The 12119-nt window shown below is 44.5% G+C and overlaps 1 protein-coding gene across 1 annotated transcript in view; it reads left to right on the top strand.

Annotated features, from left to right (window-relative positions):
* DYRK2 (dual specificity tyrosine phosphorylation regulated kinase 2) overlaps positions 1-11347 on the top strand; it is a 63576-nt gene extending 52229 nt beyond the window's left edge. Inside the window, exon 3 of the transcript XR_003764326.1 lies at positions 11117-11347. The gene's annotated coding sequence lies outside the window, so the exon portion shown is untranslated. The remainder of the gene's footprint in view (positions 1-11116) is intronic.
* Positions 11348-12119: the final 772 nt, after the last annotated feature.

Genomic DNA, 12119 nt, shown 5'->3' on the forward strand with positions numbered 1-12119 from the left:
CGTTCTAAACACAGCTCTTCCTCTTGTCTGCTGAGTGATCTTTGGCAAGTCACTTCACTTCTCTGTTCTTCAGCTACCTCATCTGTGAAATGGGCATTAAGCCTGTGAGCCCCTGTAGAACAAGGATCGTGTCCAAACTGATTTGCTTGAATCTGCCCCAGCTCTTTTCATTCATTCATTCATTCAATCGTATTTATCGAGTGCTCACTGTGTGCAAAGCATTATATTAAGTGCCTGGGAGAGCACTTTACAGCAATAAACAGCACTTAAATTCCATAAAATAAAATTCCACTGACTGGAAGCTTGCTGTGGTCAGAGAATGTGACTGTTACATTGTAATCACCCAAGCACTTAGTACAGTGCTCTGCACACTGTAAGTGCTCAATAAATGCTATTTACTGACTGATTGACGAGTCCTACTTTGTAAGCGAGAAGACACATGCACAGAAAAGTGCAATAACTCTCTGTAACCAAATTAACTCTCTGAGTTTTGGTGACAGAGTCAGGGGTTCCTCCCTAGCACCCCCATTGATCCACAAGCTTGATCCATTGATTCCTTGTAAGAAGAAGTTACCAGTTTTTTGTTGTTTAATTTGTTAAGTGTTTAAGCATTGCGGTAGATACGAGCTAGTCATGTTGAACACAGTCCATGTCTTCTTTGGGGCTCACAGCCTTAATCCCCATTTTACAGATGAAGTAACCGAGGCACAGAGAAGTGAAGTGACTGTGTGTAACAGATCACACACAGCAGACAAGTGGGTGGAGCCAGGTCTAAGAACCAGGCCCTCTAACTTCCAGGCCCGTGCTCTTTCCCTTTCCCCTTTCCCCTTGATTGAATTCATATGACTGATTAAATGAATGAGTGATTTAATGCTTAGCAAATACCGTAACCCCTCCCTGCCCCTGCAAAGAATCAAACATTTTTAACTAACTGGAACCTCGTATTCCCCAAGTAATACAGATGACAAATCCTTTATCTGTACTCTTAGCCGAGGGAGCAAGAAAATAGGTCGTCAGCTATTTGGCACGTAAGGTAAATATGGTAGAATCGACAAGGATATAGCAGGCCAAATCCACTTTTTGAGGCCCTCTTGGTTTGCTTTGAGCCATTTCGGATGCATTACTCTGAGCTCCTGAAGGTTATATAAATTCAAGTCACTGTTGTTAATCGCCTCATCAAAAAATGGGAAAAACGGTATAGGCCCCTACTTACCTCACAGAGATCTCCGGATTTGCTGTTTGCAAAACATTTTGCGATCTATGGATACAAGAAACTAAGAAAGACAAAGTGCTACCGTATTCATCCATACCTGTTGCTTTGCTGTTTTGGAAAGATGCTATAAGCAGGGCAGAGTGAATCTTTTGTCTGTTTTCACTTATTCCCTGCAAGAAAGAGGCCAGGTTTTTCTGGAAACAGTTGTCAGTGATATCTTTCAGGAACCGTTTTGGAAAGCTAAGTTTTTCACTCTGGGGATGAAGTCCTTGGTTCCCAAGGATGTAAAACTTGCGATGCAGCGCAACAAATAAATCTCCTTTGACACTCGGAGGAGATGCCAACTCTGAAAAATATTTGTTGAACCAAGAGGCAGCAAAGATCTAAAAGTGTTTGGTGAACTACATGTTTACTAAGAGGAGCGAGATTTGTCCACCTCCACATCAGATGTGTCTGTGAACATTTGTGCTTGGTTCTTTTCCAAAACAAGTCTAATATTGGCAGTGTTCAAGCATGTAATTGGGTGGTGAGATTTTTTGGATAACCTGCAGCCTGTTTTCAATTCACTGACTTTAAATCTTAATTCAGCTCTGAGTCTATTCTACTATTTCCCCTATCCTTAATCTATTTTAATGTCTGTCTCTCCCAGAAGACTGTAAGATCCTTGTGGACAAGTGTCTATCAGCTCTATTTTCTCAAGTGCTTCATACAGTCCTTTGCCCCCAGCTCAATAAATGCCAATGTTTGATTGATGGATTGATTGGTTGAGTGACAACTGCAGAAGATGCTAATTTGAATCACATCAGCAGTTTTTGAGGCTCAGTTCAGCTAAGGAGCAAAGAGTTGTGGGATATTGTCTTGAGGCACTTTAAGTGAAAGACCTATTAAGACTGGAAAGCTATTGAAATTAAACATAGTTTAATTTCAAAACATAGTACTCACGGTTTTTATTAAATGCTTACAGGGTGCAGGAAATGTACCTGTTTACTCTTCTATTGTTCTCTCCCAAGGGCTTAATACAGTGCTCTGCACATACTAGGCTCTCAGTAAACACTATCGAATGACTAAATGGAGCCCATTTTGAAGTTGGCCTTTCAGATGTCTCGGTGACCTCCTCAGTCCTTGTCTGAAGACCCCTCACAAAGCCATCACCCTCCGATCTTGATGCAAGCTGGATTTTTGAAGTTCTGATTGAAGACCTGATTGTTTTCTATCTACCCCAATGCTTAGTAGAGTGCTTGCATACTGTCTCGCCCTCTAGTCTGTAAGCTCATTATAGGCAGGGAATGTGTCCACTGATTCTGTTGTATCGTATTCTCCCAAGTGCTCAATACAGTGCTCTGCACAGAGTGAGTACTCCATAAATACCATTGACTGATTGACACTGTAAGCCCTTAATCAATACTGCGATTACTAGGCATTAAGTGATTTTGGTGGCAGTTGAAAGATGAACCCGTGTCCCTCATCCGTCAATCGTATTTACTGAGCACTTACTTGTAGCAGAGCACTGTACTGAGAGCTTGGGAGAGTCCAGTATAACAGAGTTGGTAGACATGTTCCCTTCCCGCAGCAATCTTTCAGTCTAGAAGATTGGCCTATCTCCGTCCTCATATAAAGCTTCCCCACTCCACAAAGATTTCTAAATGTTAAATGTCTTTGGGTAGGGGTGTCAGTCTGTCAGCTGATGATTATTTCTCTTCTTATTTCTCTTCCAAATCTTTGCTGTGGAGCTCCGTTTTCCCAGGGGCAATGTTTAAAATCAGGATCTCAGGAGGGCCTCAGTTACCTCATCTGGAAAATGGGGATTAGGACTGTGAAGCCCCAAGTGGGACTTGGACTGTGTCCAACTTGACAACCTTTTATCTATGCCCGTGCTCAGAACAATGCCTGGCACGTGGTAAGCACTTAACAATATCATACTGTGATGTTGTACTCTCCCAAGCACTTAGTAAAGTGCACACAGTAAGTACTCAATAAATATGATTGATTGACTGACCAACAGAAAAAAAGTTTAATTTATTACCTTGGCCATCTCTCAAAGGTTAAATACTGGACAGATTCAACCCATAGAGAAGAATCAGACTGATTATCTCCTCTGTTTTTGTGGTGTTTCTTAAGCTCAGTCTAAATAGGAGGGAGAATGGTACTGAATCCCCATTTTGTAGATGAGGAAACTGAGGCACAGAAAAGTCTAAGTGACTTCTCCAAGGTCATACAGCAAGCAGGTGGTGGAGCCTGGAATAGGAACCAGGTCTTCTGACTCTCAGGCCCATGTTCTTTCCACTACTTCATATTCATTGTTGTCATTTATTATGACTTTTGTTGTCTTGTGTTGTCCAGCTCATTGTGGGCAGGGATTGTCACTTTTCCAAGCGTTTAGTACAGTGCTCTGCACACAGCAAGTGCTCAATAAGTATGATTGAATGAATCAATCAATTAATAATATTTGAGTACTTTCTGAGTGCAGAGCACTGAACTGAGCACTTGGGAGAATACATTACAATTGGCAGACATGATCCCTAGAGCCGTGTTGTTTCATTTAATGTTTGCAGCGCCTGGCATTCTTTACTCTTTTGCCTCCATGTCTCTCACCATGTGTCACTTTTGCTTAAAGAGAAGTTACTCCCTTCTCAAGGGCAATGTACCTTGCGGGTCTCTCCTCAGTCACTGATTCCCAATTTTCAGTTGGGATGCCGAATTGCCTAAGGTTTTGTTTCCATGTGTCCTGAAAAACCCTCTTCTGCCCTCCTTGACTTCAGTCTCCCAGTTTCAGGTCTCTCCATTCAACAGCTGTTCGGGTGTCCTGCTGTGGCTTCTTCTCCTTATTTTCCCTCTCAGCGTAGCGGTGTTAAAGCGAGCATAGCTTCGATGCTGGGAGATTGACTCGATTCCAAAACTTCATTGTTCGTGAGCTGGAGATCAAAGAGACAGCACCAACGGCTCTAGATGGTTACTGCCAACCACGAACGAAAAATTCTGCGGATGCCAAGGACTAGGGTATTGCATTATTGGCCATCTGGTCCGCGGTCTTGGCTGGGGGAATGCGTCTTACCCTGCAGTTTGGAGCACCGTGATCAGACAGATCAGGACAGTAGTATCCTATATGGAAATGCAGCACGGCCTAGGGGCAAGAGTGCCAGCTTGGAAGACAGAGAATGTGGGTTCAAATCCCGGTTCCGCCACTTGTCGGCTGTGTGACCTTGGGCAAGTCACTTCACTTCTCTGTGCCTCAGTTACCTCAGCTGTACAGTGGGGATTAAGACCATGAGCCCCACGTGGGACACGGACTGTGTCCAACCCGATTAGCTTGTGTCCGCCCCAGAACAGTGCCGGGCACACAGTAAGTGCTTAACAAATACCATCATTATTATTATTATTATTAATAAACTGTGGGGACAGGAGAAAGCATTCGATGTGAGGAGTGAGGAAAATTTCAGAGGGTAAACAGAGAGGAAATAAGTCATAAAGGCCGGCCAGAAAGAGAGACAGCATGGTCTGGTGGAGAGAGCACCAGCCTGGGAACCGGGAGATCCCAGCTTCTTCAGATCCCAGCTCTGGGACCTCTGCCTCAGTTTCCACATCTGTAAAATGGGAATAAAATCCCTTCCCTCTGAGACTGTGAAACCCATGTAGGACGGGGACCGTGTCTAATTCCCATCTGGTGTATTCTCTCCCGATGCTTAGCCCAGTGTTCTGCACAGAATAAGCATTTGAATAAACGATACTACTACCACGCTCCAAATTAGTGAGGGATTCCATATTTTTAAGAAGCAGCGTGGCTTAGTGGAAAGAGCCCGGGCTTGGGAGTCAGAGGTCGTGGGTTCGAGTCCCCGCTCTGCCACTTATCAGCTGGGTGACTTTGGGCAAGTCACTTCACTCCTCTGTGCCTCAGTGACCTCATCTGGAAAATGGGGATTAAGACTGAGCTCCACGTGGGACAACCTGATTACCTTGTATCCAGCCCAGTACTTAGAACAGTGCTTGGCGCATAGTGAGAGCTTAACAAATGCCATCATCATTATTATTATTACTACCCCCGCCTCCCAGCCCCACCGCACTTAAGGACATATCTATAATTTATTTATTGATTTATATTAATGACTGTCTCCCCCTCTGAGCTGTAGGCTTGTTGTGGGCAGGGAATATGTCTGTTTATTGTTATATTGTACTCTCCCCAATACTTAGTACAGTGCTCTGCACACAATAAGCCTCAGTAAATATGAATGAATAAATGAATACTACTAGGGCTGGGTTCATCTGGCTATCTTAATCCTTCCCTAGAGTGTACCACAGTATTTGGCCATCGGAAGTGTTTAGTAAATGCCCTCAATAAATAATCGAACAATAGGATCACATGCAAAATAACTACAGAAAATGAGAGTGATATTAGAAAGACAGATGGAAAGTGGAATGTTTTTTAAAAACCGTTAGGGCTCAATAAAAACCACTGAAGGATGTAAGACAAACTCTTGGCTAATCTGAAGATCGAGGAGTGACTTTTAAAACTCTCTCCCACGTTTTCTGATTTACGGAACCAGTCAGTAAACCAAGTTCTAGAAGGCAGTTCTCCAAGCCAATCAGACGACAGACGACAAACGATACTAGGAGCAAATGTTTCTTTCCTGCTGCCTGGGACATGTGTCAGATAGGAGAACACCTGCACTGTAAATCACTTAGAACCGTACACGAGAAGACTTTGTGCAGAGACATTGACCCAGAATAAGCATTTCCCACTTTAAAAATGTATTTCTTGGTGTAGTTTTGATTTGTATGCCGATAAAGAGGCTCTGGATTGCCTGAGGATTTATTTTCTTCTGCCAGTGGGAGACTGTTTTTCCATGACAACATTCAATTTCAGTGATAATATCCCTTAATTTCATTATGTGTTTCCTGGAAATCTTGAGCTCTGAAAGAGCCTGCGAAATGATTTCGCCCCACTCCGTGGGCACCCTGCCAACACAGTTAACCTCGGCAGAAGGGTTCCTTCCCAGAATTCCTCAAGGCTGACCTGGCATGGTCTCACAGCGGAGACTTCTGCCTGCTTATATGGAGGAGAAGCGCGTGGCCTAGTGGATAGAGCGCTGCTCTGGGAGTCGGAAGGACCTGGGTTCTAACCCGGGCTCTGCCACTTGTCTGCTGCGTGAACTTAATGTTGGTATTTGTTTGACTGGGTCACTTTACTTCTCCGTGCCTCAGTTCCCTCATCTGTAAAATGGGGATTAGGACTGTGAGCCCCACGTGGGCGAGGGACTGAGTCCAACCCCATTTGCTTGTATCCACCCCAGTGCTTAGTACAGTGTAGATTAGACTGTAAACCTGTCAAACGGCAGGGACTGTATCTGTTGCCGACTTGTTCATTCCAAGCGCTTAGTACAGTGCTCTGCACATAGTAAGCGCTCAATAAATACTATTGAATGAATACAGTGCCTAGCACATACACCACAAGGGCTTAACAAACACCATTACGATCATTATTATTGTTTGCCATGGATCACACATCTAACTAAGCGCTGAGGAGGATACAAAATAATCAGGTCGGACATAGTCCCTGCTAACACTCTAAATAGAAGGGAGAACGGGTATGCATTTGATACACGAGGAAACTGAGGCCTGGAGAAGTTATGTGACTTGCCCAAGTTCGCACAGCAGGCAAATGCCAGAGCTGGGATTAGAACCCAAGATTTCTGCCATTAGGCCAAGTTGATGAATCCACATGTTTCTCCCATTTTAGCTTGCTGCAAAACCTCAGTTGGGCTCCATCTATGCAAAAAAGGATGTGGAAAATCAAAATCAGCATTGCCCCAGTTCCCTGTACGGTCTGGATGGAAACTTTGGATTGTTTATCATCTTGCGGTGCAGTTTAAAGGGAGAGGAAGAGTCATGCTGGAGAGTTAGGAAATGGGTTTTTTAGGCTGAGGACCTGTATAATTTCAGGGGTAATTGGGAAGGAAGTTTCTCGGGTAAAAATACATTTAAATTCTATTTTTAAAAATCGGGTGTGATTTTAGCTTTTTGAAAGATTCCAGGCGAATGAAGGAAGGGATTCCACTGGGCTGAGGTGAGGCAGAGCAGAGTTAAGGTTTACTTCATTCTCCTTCTCACCTCACCAGACTCAAATCTGAGGTGGAAACCTAGGGGAGAGAAAGAGCAAGAGGCGCTGATCTTTGCAGCACCCCTGCTGCTACTGCTGCTCCATTCCCTCTCTCTTCCTCGGGCTTCCTGACAAGAGGCAACTCGGACAGCCTCTGGAGAGGGAGACAGGGAGAGAAGTGAGGTCACAAACAGGAAAAGAAGTGGAGGGAGAGAAGCTGCTCCGAAGGGGAGAGAGGAAGAATACAGAGAAAGGCGTTGGCAGCTGATCTCGGCAGGGAGAATTAGGTGATTCGGGTTTATCCAAACTTAAAAAACTGAGCTGACAGTCTAAACCAGAAGAGTGAAGGGTGTTATCTTGGGTGCTAATCATTCAGTAAACCAATCGATGGTATTTATTGAGCACTTAGTGTGTGCAGAGCACTGGATGAGCTGCTTGGGAGAGAACAATATAACAGAGTTTGCAGACCTGTTCCCTACCCACAGTGAGTTTAGAGTTTAGAAGGGGAGAGTGAAGGGTGTTATGCTGGGTGCTAATTGATCGATCAAGCAATCAATGGTATTTATGGAGCTCTTACTGTGTGCAGAGCTCCATACTAAGTGCTTGGGAGAGCACAATGTAACAGAGTTGGCAGGCATATTCCCTGCCCACAACGAGTTTACAGACTAGAAGGGGTGCTGAAGGAATTTTCAGAAAAGATACAGGCTGCGTTTCTTTGAGCAGATAAACAAATTTGGAAATGCACAGAAGAGGGCCCCAAAGTACTAGACGCACCACTCCCTGAAAAGAAACATGCACATAATCACATTTTGTCCTGGCGAACTTTCCATTTCCCTCCCTGGGTGTGAGGACAGTAAAAGAGACCACAGTGTATCCACCGAGGAGGGGCGTGGAAGCTTTGAGCCCCGGTCATTCACTGCTAATCCAGGGGAAAAAGATCCCGTCAGAAGCCTGTCTTGTGCTTTAAAGCTGAGGGACAAAAGCGGAAAAGAGAATAGCTGCTGTAGAGTGCCTTTTTGAGTGTGTGAAGGAATGGAACTTGGCAGAGGAGACAAGTTTTCCTTCGCTGTAGACATTTTACATGCCTGAGCATTCATGTTCTGTATCTGTCCTAGATGTAGCGAGATACAATAAGCAGAAACCTTGGAAAGACATCCAGATATCATATGCATCCCTTAGGCACGCTTTGATTGATTATTACAGTGGTGAGGATGACAATGTTCCCTCTCGGTGAGGTAATAAACTTGATCGGGAAAAAGATTGCGGAATGAATAAATACTCTCGAAATAAGAGTGAGATGAGCCATCGCCTCAGTGTATGGACGCAGAGGAAACGGCCATGCGGGAGCATGGGCCTGAGAGTCTGAAAGTCATAGGTTCTTAATCCCAGCTCCGCCACTTGTCTGCTGGGTGATCTTGGGCAAATCACTTCACTTTCTGTGCCTCAGTCATCTCATCTGAGAAATGGGGGACTGAAACTGTGAGCCACATGTGAGATAGGGACTGTGTCCAACCCGATTTGCTTGTAACCACCCCATTGTTTAATACAGTGCCTGCCACATAGTAAGTGCTTACCAAATACCATTATTATTATTGTTAATAATAGTAATAAACAGACACATTCTCTGCCAATAACGAGCTTATTCCCCCATCCTATTCACCCTCCCTTTGGTGTCACCTATATACCTGAAGATGTACTTCTAAGACATTTAGATACTCCCCCTTTACGTCCAGAACACCAGTGTACATATCCTTATACTCTGCTGCCTCTCCTATTTGTAATTTATTCTATCAACCAGTCACTGGTATTTATTGAGTGCTTACTGGGTGCAGAGCACGATGCTAAGCACTTGGGAGAGTAATAATAAAAATAATAATGGTATTTGCTAAGTGCTTACTATGTGTCAGGCACTGTTCTAAACACTGGAGTAGGTGCAAGCAAATTGGGTTGGACACAGTCTTGGTTCCCCATTTTACAGATGAGGTGACTGAGGCACAGAAAAGTGAAATCATTTGCCTAGGGTCACACAGCAGACAAATGGCAGATCTGGGATTATAACCCCTGACCTTCTAACTCCCAGGCCTGTACTCTATCCACTACGCGATGTAACAGAATTGGTAGACAAGTTCCTTGCCCACAGTGAGTTTACGGTTTAGAGGGAGAGGCATAAGTAAATAAATGATGGATATGTACATAAATGCTGTGGGGCTGCGGGTGGGGTGAATTTCAAGTGCTCAGGGGGCTCAAATCCAAGTGCAATTTTAAGGTCTTACTGGACTGTAAACTCCTTGAGGGTAGGGAATCTGTTTACCTACTCTATTGTAATTCATTCAATCATATTTATTGAGCTCTTACTGTGTGGAGAGCACCATTTTACATGCTTTCATGTTTTACAACAATAAACAGTGACATTGCCTGTCCGAACTTACAGTCTAGATGGGGGGAGACAGACATCAATACAAATAAATACAGGTATGTACTTAAGTGCTACGGGGCTGGGAGAGAGGGGGAAGAGCAAAGAGATCAAGTCAGGATGAAGCATAAGGGAGAGGGAGATGAAGGAAAAGTGGGGCTTAGTCTGGAAAGGCTTCTTGGAGGAGATGTGCCTTCAGTAAGGTAATGTATTCTCCTAGTGCTCTGCCCTTAGTAAGTGCTCAATAAATGTCTTTGTTTGGTAGGTCGATTGAGTTAAACTTCTTCCAAACAAAAGCACTGTGGCAGGTTGGAACTAAAATACATTGACTGTAGATCTAGTAGGCTGGTATAATGGAGTCTACTATTTTTAATTTTTTTATGGTGTTCATTAAGCGCTTATTATGTGCCAGGCACTGTACTAAGCACTGGGGACTCCCCTTCTTAAACAACTCCAGTGGTTGCCTATCGACCTCCGCTCCAAACAAAAACTCCTCACTCTAGGCTTCGAGGCTCTCCATCACCTTGCCCCTTCCTACCTCTCCTCCCTTCTCTCTTTCTACCGCCCACCCCGCACGCTCCGCTCCTCTGCCGCCCACCTCCTCACCGTCCCTCGGTCTCGCCTATCCCGCCGTCGACCCCTGGGCCACGTCCTCTCGCGGTCCCGGAACACCCTCCCTCCTCACCTCCGCCAAACTGATTCTCTTCCCCTCTTCAAAACCCTACTTAAAACTCACCTCCTCCAAGAGGCCTTCCCAGACTGAGCTCCTCTTCTCCCTCTACTCCCTCTGCCACCCCCCTTTACCTCTCCGCAGCTAAACCCTCTTTTCCCCCTTTCCCTCTTCTCCTCCACCTCTACCTTCCCATCCTCACAGCACTGTACTCATCCGCTCAACTGTATATATTTCCATTACCCTATTTATTTTGTTAATGAATTGTACATCGCCTCGATTCTATTTAGTCGCCATTGTTTTTACGAGATGTTCTTCCCCTTGACTCTATTTATTGCCATCGTTCTTGTCTGTCCGTCTCCCCCGATTAGACCGTAAGCCCGTCAAACGGCAGGGACTGTCTCTATCTGTTGCTGACTTATTCATTCCAAGCGCTTAGTAAAGTGTTCTGCACATAGTAAGCGCTCAATAAATACTATTGAATGAATGAATGAATGACGTAAATAGAAGCTAATCAAGTTGGGTACAGTCCCTGCCCCACATGAGACTCACAGTCTTCATCCCCATTTTACAGGTGAGTAACTGAGCCCCAGAGAAATTAAGCCTTTCTCTTAATGGCATGAGTTCCTTGCCAATGAAACATTTGTTGTCAAAACCTTAAATGTGTTTTTGCATAAAACTGACCTGTCTTTGTTTGTTTAACATTTCTTTTCACTTTGTCTCAATTAGAAAATACCCTCCGTGCCTCAAGGGCGTGTTTGATGGCTGTCGGAAGAACAATGAATTCTGATGTCTCATTTGTTTGGAGATACAAAGAAAATGGTCAACTCCAAACCCAACGAGGCTAGATGAAGTATTTCCAGCTCTTATAAAGATTTGCAAATCCAGATTAAATATTTTGAGAAAAATATGAACTTTTGTGTGCCACATGATTAAATACTGTGCATTTATGCAGTCTCACTGCTTTTTTGTTTTCTGTGGTATATTTTAAGTGCTTATTATGTACTAGGCACTGTGGTAGATACAGTTAGCAAGTTGGACACAGCCCTTATTCATTCATTCATTCAGTAGTATTTTTTGAGCACTTACTGTGTGCAAAGCACTGTATTAAGCGCTTGGGAGAGCACAATGCAAGAGACACATTACCTGCCCACAACGAGCAATGTGCCAGGCCCTGTACTAAGCGTTGGGGTGGATACAAGCAAATCAGGATGGACACAGTCCCTGTCCCACATGGAGCTCACAGTCTCGAACCCCATCTGACAGATGAAGTAACTGAGCCCGGAGAAGTGAAGTGACTTGCCCAAGGTCACATGGCAGCCGAGTGGCTGATTGGGAATTAGAACACACAAGGCTCACAGTCTTAATCCCCATTTTACAGATGAGGGAACTGAAGTACAGAGAAGTGAAGTGACTTGCCCAAGTTCACACAGCAAAGTGGTGGAGCTGGGATTAGAACCCAGGTCCTCTGACTCCCAGGCCAGGGCCCTTTCCAATAAGTAGCTTGGCCTAATGGCAAGAGCATGGGTTTGGGAATCGGAGGACGTGGTTTCTAATCCCAACTCTGCCATGTGTCTGCTGTGTGACCTTGGGCAAATCACTTCACTTCTCAGTACTTCAATTCCCTCATCTGTGAAATGGGGATTAAGACTGTGAGCCCAGTGTGGGACAGGGACTGTGTCCAACCTGATTACCTTGTATCTAGCCCATTATTTAGAACAATGCTTGGCAC

Source organism: Ornithorhynchus anatinus, chromosome 14, assembly GCF_004115215.2.
Source record: "Ornithorhynchus anatinus isolate Pmale09 chromosome 14, mOrnAna1.pri.v4, whole genome shotgun sequence".
Taxonomy (NCBI): Eukaryota; Metazoa; Chordata; class Mammalia; order Monotremata; family Ornithorhynchidae; genus Ornithorhynchus; species Ornithorhynchus anatinus.